Raw genomic sequence first — 13,213 nt, 5'->3', positions numbered from 1 at the left:
GAAACTTATAACATTTCTAAAATAAGTAACATAAAGATATTAGGGAATCACAACCAAGTGTATTTTGCCATTTTATAGATACAATGAGGCAAGTTGACATCCAGCATGAAATTGTCATCTTCAAAGTAACTCCTGTGTTTATAATCTATATTTTCAAGAGACTGAAACCAGTAAAGCAATTAACCAATTGAATTTAATGAATCTCACTTCTTAAGTGTTTATACTGTTCACCAATATGTATTCCCAGTGACAATTTCACAGACAGGCTGAAAAGATTGTGGATCAGAATAACATATTTATGTACTGGCATGAGTTCCTGGAATAGATTAATTCTGAAAGGTATACAAAGAGAGGCTCTTCATTTCTTCTAAAGAACTAAAGAACTTCTAAAGAACCAAAGAGCCTCTTGATGAACGTGAAAGAGGAGAAGGAAAAGTTGGCTTAAAACTCAACATTCGGAAAACTAAGATCACGGCATCCAGTCCCATCACTTCATGGCAAATAGACGGGGAAACAGTGACAGACTTTATTTTCTTGGGCTCCAAAATCACTGCAGATGGTGACTTCAGCTATGAAATTAAAAGGCGCTTGCTCCTTGGAAGAAAAGCTATGACCAACCTAGACAGCATATTGAAAAGCAGACACCTTACTTTGCCAGCAAAGGTCCATCTAGTCAAGGCTATGGTTTTTGTAGTGGTCATGCATGGATGTGAGAGTTGGACTATAAAGAAACCTGAGCGGCGAAGAATTGATGCTTTTGAACTGTGGTGTTGGAGAAGACTCTTGAGAGTCCGTTGGACTGCGAGGAGATCCAACCAGTCCATCCTAAAGGAAATCATTCCTGAATATTCATTGGAAGGACTGATGCTGAAGCTGAAACTCCAATACTTTGGCCACCTGATGCCAGGAACTGACTCATTGAAAAAGACCCTGATGCTGGGAAAGATTGAAGGTGGGAGAAGGGGATAACAGAGGATGAGATGGTTGGATGGCATCACCAACTCAATGGACATGAGTTTGAGTAAATTCCGGGAGTTGGTGATGGACAGGGAGGCCTGGCATGCTGCAGTCCATGGGGTCACAAAGAGTCAGACACAACTGAGCGACTGAACTGAACTGAAACTTAGAGATTTGTGATCTTTTCCTGTTGGATTAATCTTTTTATTACTATAAACTGTTCCTCTTTAGCTGCATTAAAGATCCCTTACTTAAATTCAACATTTTATGATATACATATAGCAGTTTCTTTTAATATTTGCATGCACATCACTTTAAATCATTCTGCATTGTCTTCGTAGAAGTGTTTTGTAAGATACATGAGACTCGGTTACCTTTTTTATCAGCTTTGACATTTTAAAGTTTTATTTGGTGAATTTTCCCTTTTGATTTAATGTTATTCATAATGTTTTTGTTTAGAACCACCATCTTACAATTCATTTTCTGTTTGTCTCTGTTTTTGTAAGTTGTATTTTTTTTCTGTCTTGATGATTTTTAGATCATACAAATACTGTTATTTTCTTCTTTTCACCTCTAACTTGCAAGTTACATATTTTATACCATATCTTAGTGATTATTCCAGAGATTATAATGGGCAGTCTTGCCTTATTGTGGATTAATACAAATCATATTATTTCCATCTTCCTCAACTGCGATAGAAATTTTGGACCTTCAAATTGTATTTACTTCCTCCTATGTCCTATTACTTTTTCATTATTGCATATATTTCTCTCTGGTTCTTTTTTAAAGAGAGGACATAAACCTCTCTTTGTTGAACTTCTTGTTTTGTCTTATATTGTTTTCCTGACTTTGTTAAATTATTTATCTGTTTTCTATTGTAGCTCTCTGGGCATATTTGGAACAATTATTCTGAATTCTATAGTGGTCATTTGCTATAGCTTCATTTCCTTTTGATTGGTTACTGGAAGTTTACTGTGTACCTTTGGTGAAGTCATGTTTCCCTGCTTCTTCCTGATTCCTATAGCCTTGTGTAGATGTTTGCATATTTGTAGATGCCATCATCTCTTCCATACTTTATGGAGTGACTTTCATAACCTTCACCTGTGGGTGGGGGCATCTTGGAGCGTGCTGTGACCCTGGTCTACTGGTGCAGTGCACCAAGTGTCAGAGGAGTGTGGCACCTCTGGGACTGCTGGGGTGGGGGAAGGGCATTATGACTCTGGCTCAAGCCACTGTGATCCACAGCATTAACAAATGTGTGGCCCTTGGTGACTGCTGCAAAGGAGTGGACATGTCAATAAAGGCTGCAGGGCTACTGGGGTCCTTAGCAGTGCCTCCAGGTCTTGTGGCCAGAGACCTGGCAGATGACTGTGCTTGTCAGAGCTGGTGGTGAATGTTCACTTGGCTCCAGGGTCTTAGCTGCATATGCTTATGCAATGGCAGAGGATGATTGCAACCACATATGCAAGGATAAGGGAAAGAGCAGGGAGCAAAGGACACTCAGTTGTGTCCAACTCTTTACATCCCCATAGACTGTAGCATGCCAGGCTTCCCTGTCCATCACCAACTCCCGGAGTTTGCCCAAATTTATGTTCATCAAGTCAATGATACCATCCAACCATCTCATCCACTGTCATCCCCTTTTCTTCCTGCTTTCAATCTTTCCCAGCATCAGGGTCTTTTCCAATGAATCAGTTCTTGGCATCAGGTAGACAAAGTATTGGAGCTTCAGCTTCAGCATCAGTCCTTCCAATGAATATTCAGGAATGATTTCCTTTAGGATGGACTGGTTGGATCTCGTTGCTGTCCAAGAGACTCTCAAGAGTCTTCTCCAACACCACAGTTGAAAAGCATCAATTCTTAGGTGCTCAGCTTTCTTTATGGCCCAATTCTCATATCCATACATGACTACAGGAAAAAGATAGCTTTGACTAGATGGACCTGTGTTGGCAAAGTAATGTCTCTGGTTTTTAATATGCTGTCTAGGTTGGTCATAGCTTTTCTTCCAAGGAGCAAGCATCTTTTAATTTCATGGCTGCAGTCACCATCTGCAGTGATTTTGGAGCCCAAGAAAATACAGTCTGTCACTGTTTCCATTGTTTCCCCATCTATTTGCCATGAAGTGATGGTAATAGGAAATCTCATTGACAGAGGAGCCTCATGGGCTACAGTCCATGGGGTTGCAAAAAGAGATGTGCATGACTTAGCAACGGAAACAACAACAATAAATTCCTCCTATACCATATCTGAATCATGGAAAATCTGTGGTTGTCAAATGAACTTCTTTCTGCATTTTCCAATTATCTGCCATCAGGCAAAACTTTCAGAAGAGTGGGTGACGATCATGGAGGCGCATTCATATATCTTCGTTCTTCTTTAGCCACTGCTCACAATCTAAGAATGGAGGATATGACTTTTTGCTAAAGAGCTGATTTATTTTATAAGGTGGCCAAACAACATGGGTAGTGGAAGAAGGTGAGAAAGACTGAAAATATGCTTTCCTATGGGTTTACATGCATATGTTTCTCCTTACATAATACAAAAAGCCTACAGACATGTGATAGACAGGAAAGTCTGACATTTAGAAGGATTTCCTAATTTTTATGTATTTCTCTTAGAATTCATATAGTCAAGGTTTTGTGACTGGTTATATTAACATCATTACTCTTATCACAGTTTCACTTTGCTTACATGAATTTTTATATATAATAAAAAGTATTAATACTTTTTAAACTGCAATCATCTCTAGAGAGTATGCCTAGATTTTTTTCTTATTTGAGATTTAAATTCTACCAGGTTTCCTCAAAAGATAGAGGCTGATTTGGCCCTAAATCAAAAGCCAGTGAGTGAGTTGAAGTGGAATAGTAGCTAGAAAACAAAGTGGACAAATCAAGATGTGCAAAAACTTAAGTGCCACTTTTTTTGCAAGAACATTTTGTTACAGCTTGTAAACTATTCTGTGATAGAACTAAAAACAGAAATAAAACCAAAAATACCTTACCAGAAAATATTAATACCTCATATACTTTAATCTTCCTTACTGGTTCCATCACAAAACATCTCTTTATTAATTAATTATATCATGCTTAACATTTAAAACTACTGAATTTTTTTATTCTTGTTGAAATCTCCAAGATATTTAAACACATAGCAAAACTGATTTAAACCCTAGGTAAAGTATAGACTGTGTGGAACACAACTGTGGAAAATTCTGAAAGAGATGGGAATACCAGATCACCTGACCTGCCTCTTGAGAAACCTATATGCAGGTTAGGAAGCAACAGTTAGAACTGGACATGGAACAACAGACTGGTTCCAAATAGGAAAAGGAGTTCATCAAGGCTATATATTGTCACCCTGCTTATTTAACTTATCTGCAGAGTACATCATGAGAAATGCTGGGCTGGAAGAAGCACAAGCTGGAATCAAGATTCCCGGGAGAAATATCAATCACTTAAGATATGCAGATGACACCACCCTTATGGCAGAAAGAGAAGAGGAACCCAAAAGCCTCTTGATGAAAGTGAAAGTGAAGAGTGAAAAAGTTGGCTTAAAGTTCAACATTCAGAAAACTAAGATCATGGCATCTGGTCCCATCACTTCATGAGAAATAGATGGGGAAACAGTGGAAACACTGGCTGAATTTATTTTTTGGGCTCCAAAATCACTGCAGATGGTGATTGCAGCCATGAAATTAAAAGACGCTTAATCCTTGGAAGGACAGTTATGACCAACCTAGATAGCATATTGAAAAGCAGAGACATTATGTTGCCAACAAAGGTCCATCTAGTCAAGGCTATGGTTTTTCCTGTGGTCATGTATGGATGTGAGAGTTGGACTGTGAAGAAGGCTGAGCACTGAAGAATTGATGCTTTTGAACTGTAGTGTTGGAGAAGACTCTTGAGAGTCCCTTGGACTGCAAGGAGATCCAACCAGTCCATTCTGAAGGAGATCAGTCCTGGGTGTTCTTTGGAAGGAATGATGCTAAAGCTGAAACTCCAGTACTTTGGCCATCTCATGTGAAGAGTTGACTCATTGGAAAAGACTGTGATGCTGGGATGGATTGGGGGCAGGAAGAGAAGGGGATGACAGAGGATGAGATGGCTGGATGGCATCACTGACTCGATGGACGTGAGTTTGAGTGAACTCGGGAGTTGGTGATGGACAGGGAAGCCTGGCGTGCTGCGATTCATGGGGTCGCAAAAAGTCGGACACGACTGAGCAACTGAACTGAACTGAAAGATGCAACACTTAACTAGATAACTACTATTATTAAATGACTGTCCACTCCCAAATCATTCTCTTTGATAATCAGGTGAAAAAATGAAAGAACAGGAGCACTGTATTTAGTTCTTTACTGCATAGCCATCTGTATGGGTCAGACTTTTATTTCTCTTGGCCTTATGCAGGTCTCCCCTACATTAAAGATTCCCATTGATTTCAAAGGAACTTAACTGCAAGGTAGGGAGTGAAATGAAAAACTGAAGTTGATTTTTCTTCTTTTGTCAGATATTTACTTTTTACATTTCTTCTCTTTGTCAGGACATCTCCAAAGGAAATGCATTATGTCAGAAGGGTCCTTTCTAATGCTTCACCTCTCCAATGCTTGATTTTCCAAAGAGAGTAACTGTGCTAGGAGTAATTAAAGGCAGATCTCAAGAATCTTAAGTTTTAAATGACATTTGATATTTCACGCTCATGTGCAGAGTGGTAAATTGCCAGATCAGCTTGAAGAAATAAAGGAAGTGCTGCCTCCTTGCCCACTCTATTCAATTCATTCAGGACTCATGTCTTCCAGCTGAGTTATCACTCATCACATTTTCTTCACAGGTACATATGTGCTACGAAAATATCTTACAATTGTAACAGAAGTGCATATGTGTACATGCCATCCTATATTTATACTGTATTAGATTCCTTATTCTTCCACAGATATTTTAAATATAGACTTTAGTTATCCTTTCCTCAGCTAAAACTCAAAGAGAAAAGAGTTCAGTTATTGGTGATTAAAAAAAAAAAAACAGAAGAAGAAAGAAAAATAGCAACTAACACAGAAACCTATGGGAGAAGAACTAAACATAAACATTTCTGGCAAGAGTTTCTTTGTCCAAATCAGGGGTCACCAAACCATGGCCAAAAGACAAATCTGGCCTAATACCTTTTGTATAGCTCATGTGCTGAAAATGTTTCTTTTTTATGTTTTTAGATAGTTGAAAAAAAAGTTGATAATTTTTTTCTGATTCATAAAACTATGTGAAATTCAAATTTCACTGTCTAAAGTAAAGTTTTTCTGAAGATGGCCAAATGAATTTATTTATGTATTATCTATGGCTGCCTTTGTGCTTTAAGAACAGTGTTTGATAGTTGCAATGAAGACTATATGGCTTGCAAACCCTAAAATATTTGCTACCTGGCCCTGTATAGAAAAAGTTGGCCATCCCCTAGTATGAACTCTCCAATCTACTTTCTCTTTTAACTATGCCAAATATTTTCCTAGTCCACTATCATGTATCATGAAAATGTGCTTAGTAGATCCAGAGTTCCTTTCTGCCTAGATACTCAAATTAGGGCATAATGAAATACTTATCTTTATTGTTCATGGGTCACTGTATATATGGAAAAGAATGCCAACTAGGTATAACCATGGAATAACTAGGAATGAAACTAGGTATAAAGAGATGATAATTCTGAAATCATAAAGATTTGGAATAAAAGAAGACAAAATACGTCAGAGAATACTGGGAGATGTTGGAACTAAGTTTACCATTCTTGCTGCTGCTGCTGCTAAGTCGCTTCAGCCGTGTCCAACTCTGCGACCCCATAGACGGCAGCCCACCAGGCTCCTCTGTCCCTGGGATTCTGCAGGCAAGAACACTGGAGTGGGGTGCCATTTCCTTCTCCAATGCATGAAAGTGAAAAGTGAAAGTGAAGTCACTCAGTCGTGCCCAACTCTTAGCGACCCAGTGGACTGTAGCACACCAGGCTCCTCCGTCCATGGGATTTTCTAGGCAAGAGTACTGGAGTGGGTTGCCTTTATCATTCTTACTCCACAGTAAATGCTATTCTAAATACTTTTTAAACTGTTGATTTGTTGAACACTTACAACTTATGAGGTATTTACTGCTGCTGCTGCTGCTGCTAAGTCGCTTCAGTCGTGTCCGACTCTGTGTGACCCCATAGACAGCAGCCCACCAAGGCTCCTCTGTCCCTGGGATTCTCCAGTCAAGAACACTGGAGTGGCTTGCCATTTCGTTCTCCAATGCATGAAAGTGAAAAGTGAAAAGTGAAAGTGAAGTCGCTCAGTCGTGTCCGACTCCCAGCGACCCCATGGACTGCAGCCTACCACGCTCCTCCATCCATGGGATTTTCCAGGCAAGAGTACTGTAGTGGGGTGCCATTGCCTTCTCCAGAGGTATTTACTAGTACTGGCCCATTTTATAGATGGGGAAACTGAGATAGAGAAAATATATTGCATGTCAATATCATCAAAAACAGGTGACAAAGCTAGAAGTCAAATCCAGGAAGTCTGATGTTGACCGTATGTCACTTTACCTGATTAAGGAGAAAATCTAGAACCGCATTTACTAATGTGTGGTCTTAAAGAAGTTAGATATGCTCTCTGAATACTGTAATTATGGCTGGTATGTAAAATAAATAAAGCCATCTTATAGAATTGAAAGAAAATAATTGCTAAGAAATTAATTAATGTACATACAGCACTTGCCCCAGGGCTGGTCAAATAGATATTCAATATAAATACCATTTCCTTCATAGGTATCATCTGCATCAATGACATCACATTTTAAAGACAAATATGCATGGAAATGCAAAGGAACAAGTATCAAACTCTGGTCCTTATAAACAGACACAGAAGAAAAGATCAAAGACATGTGAGGATAACTACATCTATTTGATAAGCCAGATGTGTAATCAATTAAATATGATAGCACATTACAACAGATATTTATTTACAAAGTGCTGTGGAATGAAAGAAAAAAGTCTTATTTTTGCCTTCAAAGTGTATAGAAACTTCTCAAAGAACTTGAAGATGAAGTGTACTGAAGTTTGAATAAATGTTTGACAAGCAGACAAACTTGGGAAGAAAAATCTAGACAGAAGAAACAAAACTTTTCTAATTTTCCTAATTACCAAATGGAAGAGGGCAAGAGTATGTGTTTAAAAATGTGGAGCAGTCTGATATCTGCATCACATGACTGGTGTTCAGACAATGGAAGAAAAACTGAGATTTTCTTATAATATAGGTAGGTACAGATTTTGAAGAACTGATGCTATGCTAAATGACTTGGAATTTATGTAAGAATCAAGGGATCATTAAAGAAGTTTTGCCAGGAGAGTAGTACTATTTTCTTGCATTATAAAGTGCATTTTGTTGGTGTTAAGGAGGATTAATTACAGGATAGTGGTTTTATAAGAAAGAGATGCCAGTTAAGTCTGGAGAGAGCAATGATAAACCTTATATACTGTGTGTTAGAAAAAAGGATGTGGTGATATCTCAGAAAATACTTAGAATCTATTTTGACTCGATATGCTGTTCCTATCTTTTGCTCTTTTAAACGAGGGTCAGGGAGAGATGTCTTTCTGATTTCAGGAATATCCAGACAGTTTGAGAAGAACCTGGGACATGAGATGAGTACATTATGGAAAATATTCCTGATTTTAATGACAGACCCAGGTAAGCACTGGAAATTGTATCAGAAGTAGAAGCCAAGTTAAAAAAAAAAAAAGAGAAAAGTAAGAGGGAAGTAAATGTGAAACATCTGAATTTATCAATGTTTTATAAAAATATGTGAAACACTTAGCAAATATGCATGTAAGAGAAACACTTTCAGATCAGATCAGATCAGTTGCTCAGTCCTGTCCGACTCTTTGAGACCCCATGAATCTGAGTACCTCAGGCCTCTCTGTCCATCACCAACTCCCGAGTTCACTCACACTCATGTCCATCAAGTCAGTGATGCCATCCAGCCATCTCATCCTCTGTCGTCCCCTTCTCCTCCTGCCCCCAATCCCTCCCAGCATCACAGTCTTTTCCAATGAGTCAACTCTTTGCATGAGGTGGCCAAAGTACTGGAGTTTCAGCTTTAGCATCATTCCTTCCAAAGAAATCCCAGGGCTGATCTCCTTCAGAATGGACTGGTTGGATCTTCTTGCAGTCCAAGGGACTCTCAAGAGTCTTCTCCAACACCACAGTTCAAAAGCACCAATTCTTCAGCACTCAGCCTTCTTCACAGTCAAACTCTCACATTCATACATGACCACTGGAAAAACCATAGCCTTGATTAGACGAACCTTTGTTGGCAAAGTAATGTCTCTGCTTTTGAATATGCTATCTAGGTTGGTCATAACTTTCCTTCCAAGGAGTAACCGTCTTTTAATTTCATGGCTGCAGTCACCATCTGTAGTGATTTTGGAGCCCAGAAAAATAAAGTCTGACACTGTTTCCACTGTTTCCACTGTTTCCCCATCTATTTCCCATGAAGTGATGGGACCGGATGCCATGATCTTCGTTTTCTGCATGTTGAGCTTTCAGCCAACTTTTTCACTCTCCACTTTCACCTTCATCAAGAGGCTTTTGAGTTCCTCTTCACTTCCTGACATAAGGGTGGTGTCATCTGCATATCTGAGGTTATTGATATTTCTCCCGGCAATCTTGATTCCAGCTTGTGTTTCTTCCAGTCCAGCGTTTCTCATGATGTACTCTGCATATAATTTAAATAAGCAGAATGACAATATACAGCCTTGATGAACTCCTTTTCCTATTTGTAACCAGTCTGTTGTTCCATGTCCAGTTCTAACTGTTGCTTCCTGACCTGCATACAGATTTCTCAGGAGGCAGATCAGGTGGTCTGTTATTCCCATCTCTTTCAGAATTTTGCACAGTTTATTGTGATCCACACAGTCAAAGGCTTTGGCATAGTCAATAAAGCAGAAATAGATGTTTTTCTGGAACTCTCTTGCTTTTTCCATGATCCAGCAGATGTTGGTAATTTGATCTCTGGTTCCTCTTAGTGGAACACAAACTCCTTGCTATCAACATGTATTTTATTTATCTTTGTAATTTTTCTCTTTGATAAGTACTGGGCAGAATGGTTGGGACACTGAATAATTATGCATGGGTTCAATATAATTAAAGTAAACTTTATTTAAACTCAGAATGTATATAGATTTTTATTTCATTACACGCTAGACCTTTCTTTCATTTGCCTTATTTTAGGAGGGCATTTGGGAGTCTATTGGCCTTCTCATTGTAGAAGACTGGATTCAAAGGGTAAGGTAATGAACTGATCCTGATAATCACACAACCAACCAAATGACAATTCTTTTAAAAACTGTACCAAACACACAAAAAGTAGGTCATTATTAGAGACAGTAAGAGCAAAGCTGTTGATCTTCTTCACTTGCTCATTTAAACATCTATTTCATGAATTCCTAATAACAATGATGTCAAATGTATATATTTGCAAACAAAATAGAATATATAATGGTTTGACTGCATTTATAAACATATACTGTAATTCCATATATCAAGGAAGCGAGAAGACAATTATGACTGGATTTAGGCTGCCTTGTATATATAACATAAAATGCATCTCATTGTATGAATCTAAAAATAAACTTCTGAATGTATTAATGTGAAACATTTTTTCCAAGATGAACAATAATGTTCACAAGTTACACAGGGTGCTATTAAGTTTAAGTAATTCTATGTTGAAGGAAATATTGTATGTGAGCACTGCATGTTCACATGTAATAAGATAGTAAGACAAAAGATAATAATTTAAGCTTCACAGGCAAATCCTACCAAACATACAAAGAAGAACTTATATCAACCTGTCTCAACCTCTTTCAAAAGATTGAAGAGGAGGAAACACTTGCAAAGACATTTTATGAAGCCACCATTACTCTGATACCAAAATGAAACAAAGAAAGCACCAAAAAAACTACAGGCCAGTATTTTTTATGAATATAGATGCAAAAATTCTCAACAGAATATTAGCAAACCAAATCCAACAACACACACAATAGATCATACACCACAACCAAGTGGGATTCATCCCAAGTTCACAAGGATGGTTCAATATACATAAATCCAGCAATGTGATACATCACATAAACAAAAGAAAAACCACATGCTCATCTCAATAGATGCAGATAAAGCATCTGACAAAATTAAACATCCATTCATGATTAAAAACTGCTTACCAAAGTAGGTATAGAGGGAAAACATCTCAACATGATAAAAACTATTTTTGACAAACTCCCAGCCAGTATCATACTCAATGGTGAAAAGCTGAAAGCTTTCCTGTTAAAATCTGGAACAAGACAAGGATGCTCACTCTCACCTCTTCTATTCAACATAATATTGTAAGTCCTAGCCACAGCAATAAAGCAAGAAAAAGAAATAAAAGCTATCCAAATTGTAAATAAAGAGGTAAAATTGTCATTTCAGAATTGCCATATCATATGGTAGTTTTATTTTTGGTTTATTGAAGAACGTCAATATTGTTTTCCCCAGTGGCTGCACCAATTTATACTCCCACTAACAGCGTACAGGGTTCCCTTTTCTCTACATCCCTAACAGCATTTGTTATTCATGGTTTTTTGATAACAGTAATTCTGGCAGTTGTAAGGTGATATTTCATTTTGGTTTTTATTTGCATTTCTCTAATGACTAGAAGTGTTGAACATCTTTTGATGTTCTTGCTGGCCATCTGTATGTCTTCTTTGGAGATATGTCTATTTAGGTTTTTCATCAATTTTTAATTTTTTTTTCTGATGTTGAGTTGTATGATCTATTTATATATTTTAGATACTAACCCCTCACTACTTATGTCATTTGCAAATATTTTCTCTCACTCAGTAGATTTTATTTCCATTTTATTGATGGTTTCCTTTGCTGAGCAAAAGTTTTTAAGCTTCACTGGATCCATTTGTTTATTTTTGCATTTGTAAAATCAGAAATGAAAAAGCAGAAGTTATAACTGACATGCAGAAATGCAAAAAATCTATAGACAACTATATGCTAATAAAATGGACAACTTAGGAGAAAAAAAAAACAAAAACACAAATTCCTAGAAATGTACAATCTCCTAAAACTGAACAAGAAAGAATTTTTTTAAAAAACTGAACCAGTTACAGGTAACAAAATTGAACCAGTAAACAAAACAAAACAAAAAAACTCCCAACAAACAAAAAGTCCAGGACCGGAAGCTTTCACAGGTGAATTCTGCCAAAAATTTAGAGAAGAATTAACACCTGTACTTTTCAAACTATTCCAAAAAACTACTGCATATGACCCAGCAATCCCCCTATCTATTCTTGCACATTGTTCACTCTTTGACAACCTTAAATATATTGTCACTAATATTTTAAATTATCTGTCCAATAATTCCAACATCTCTAAGTATGGTTCTCATCCTTGTTGTGTCTTTTGTTATTGTTTACAAGCTTGTTTGTTTTTTTTTTCTTTTAGCCTGTTTGTAAGATTTTGCTGAAACCTGGACATGAGGAATCAGGTAGTAGGAAGTAAGTTAAAAAGTCTTTAGTGTGAGGTTTTATGTTAATCAGGCAATGATTTGGGCTGTGTTTAATCTTTGTGGGTTTTGTAGCTGCCAGAGGCTTAAAAATTCCTCTAATGTCTTTAGTTTCATCTTCCCTTTTGACTTTAGGGTTTCTTAAAAGCTCATCTGCAGATACTATTTATACTGGAAATTCATTGGTATTGCAATAGAGTGTGGGTAAGAAGTATTCTACAATCTTTTAATTAAATATCAGTTGGTTAGTGGTCCTCAATGTGTGGGCTACATCCTTTACAAATGGACATAGCTTTCTTTCCTGCTATTCTTTAGGTGAGATGAAAAAGCAAGCGAGTCTGGTAGGATAAATGTCCTTCCCCGAATGGGATAATACTCTGGTAAATTCTTTCCCCCAGAGGTTAACCCTTGTTGTGAGGCATAGTCTGGATGTCCTTCATAATGTCTACTTCCCTTGCCAGAGCTCTGAGGGAATCTTTACTGGCTTTCACCATAAAACCTGGTAGAATTACTATTAATTATTTGAGGAATGAAAACGTAACCAAGCCAGGACCCTAGAGGGCCTTCCCAGGACAGATTTCTGCCCCATGTCCTTTACTGTAACTCTTCTCAGGGACAAACCCCTGCCCCATATCCATTGCTGTAATCTGATTCACACTTCCTGAGTTGTTTTACAGACACTAACATCATCACCAAATGGA

This window comes from Bubalus bubalis, chromosome 4 (genome assembly GCF_019923935.1).
Source record: "Bubalus bubalis isolate 160015118507 breed Murrah chromosome 4, NDDB_SH_1, whole genome shotgun sequence".
Taxonomy (NCBI): Eukaryota; Metazoa; Chordata; class Mammalia; order Artiodactyla; family Bovidae; genus Bubalus; species Bubalus bubalis.
The sequence above is the reverse complement of the archived record's forward strand: the minus strand, read 5'-3'. Positions refer to the sequence as shown.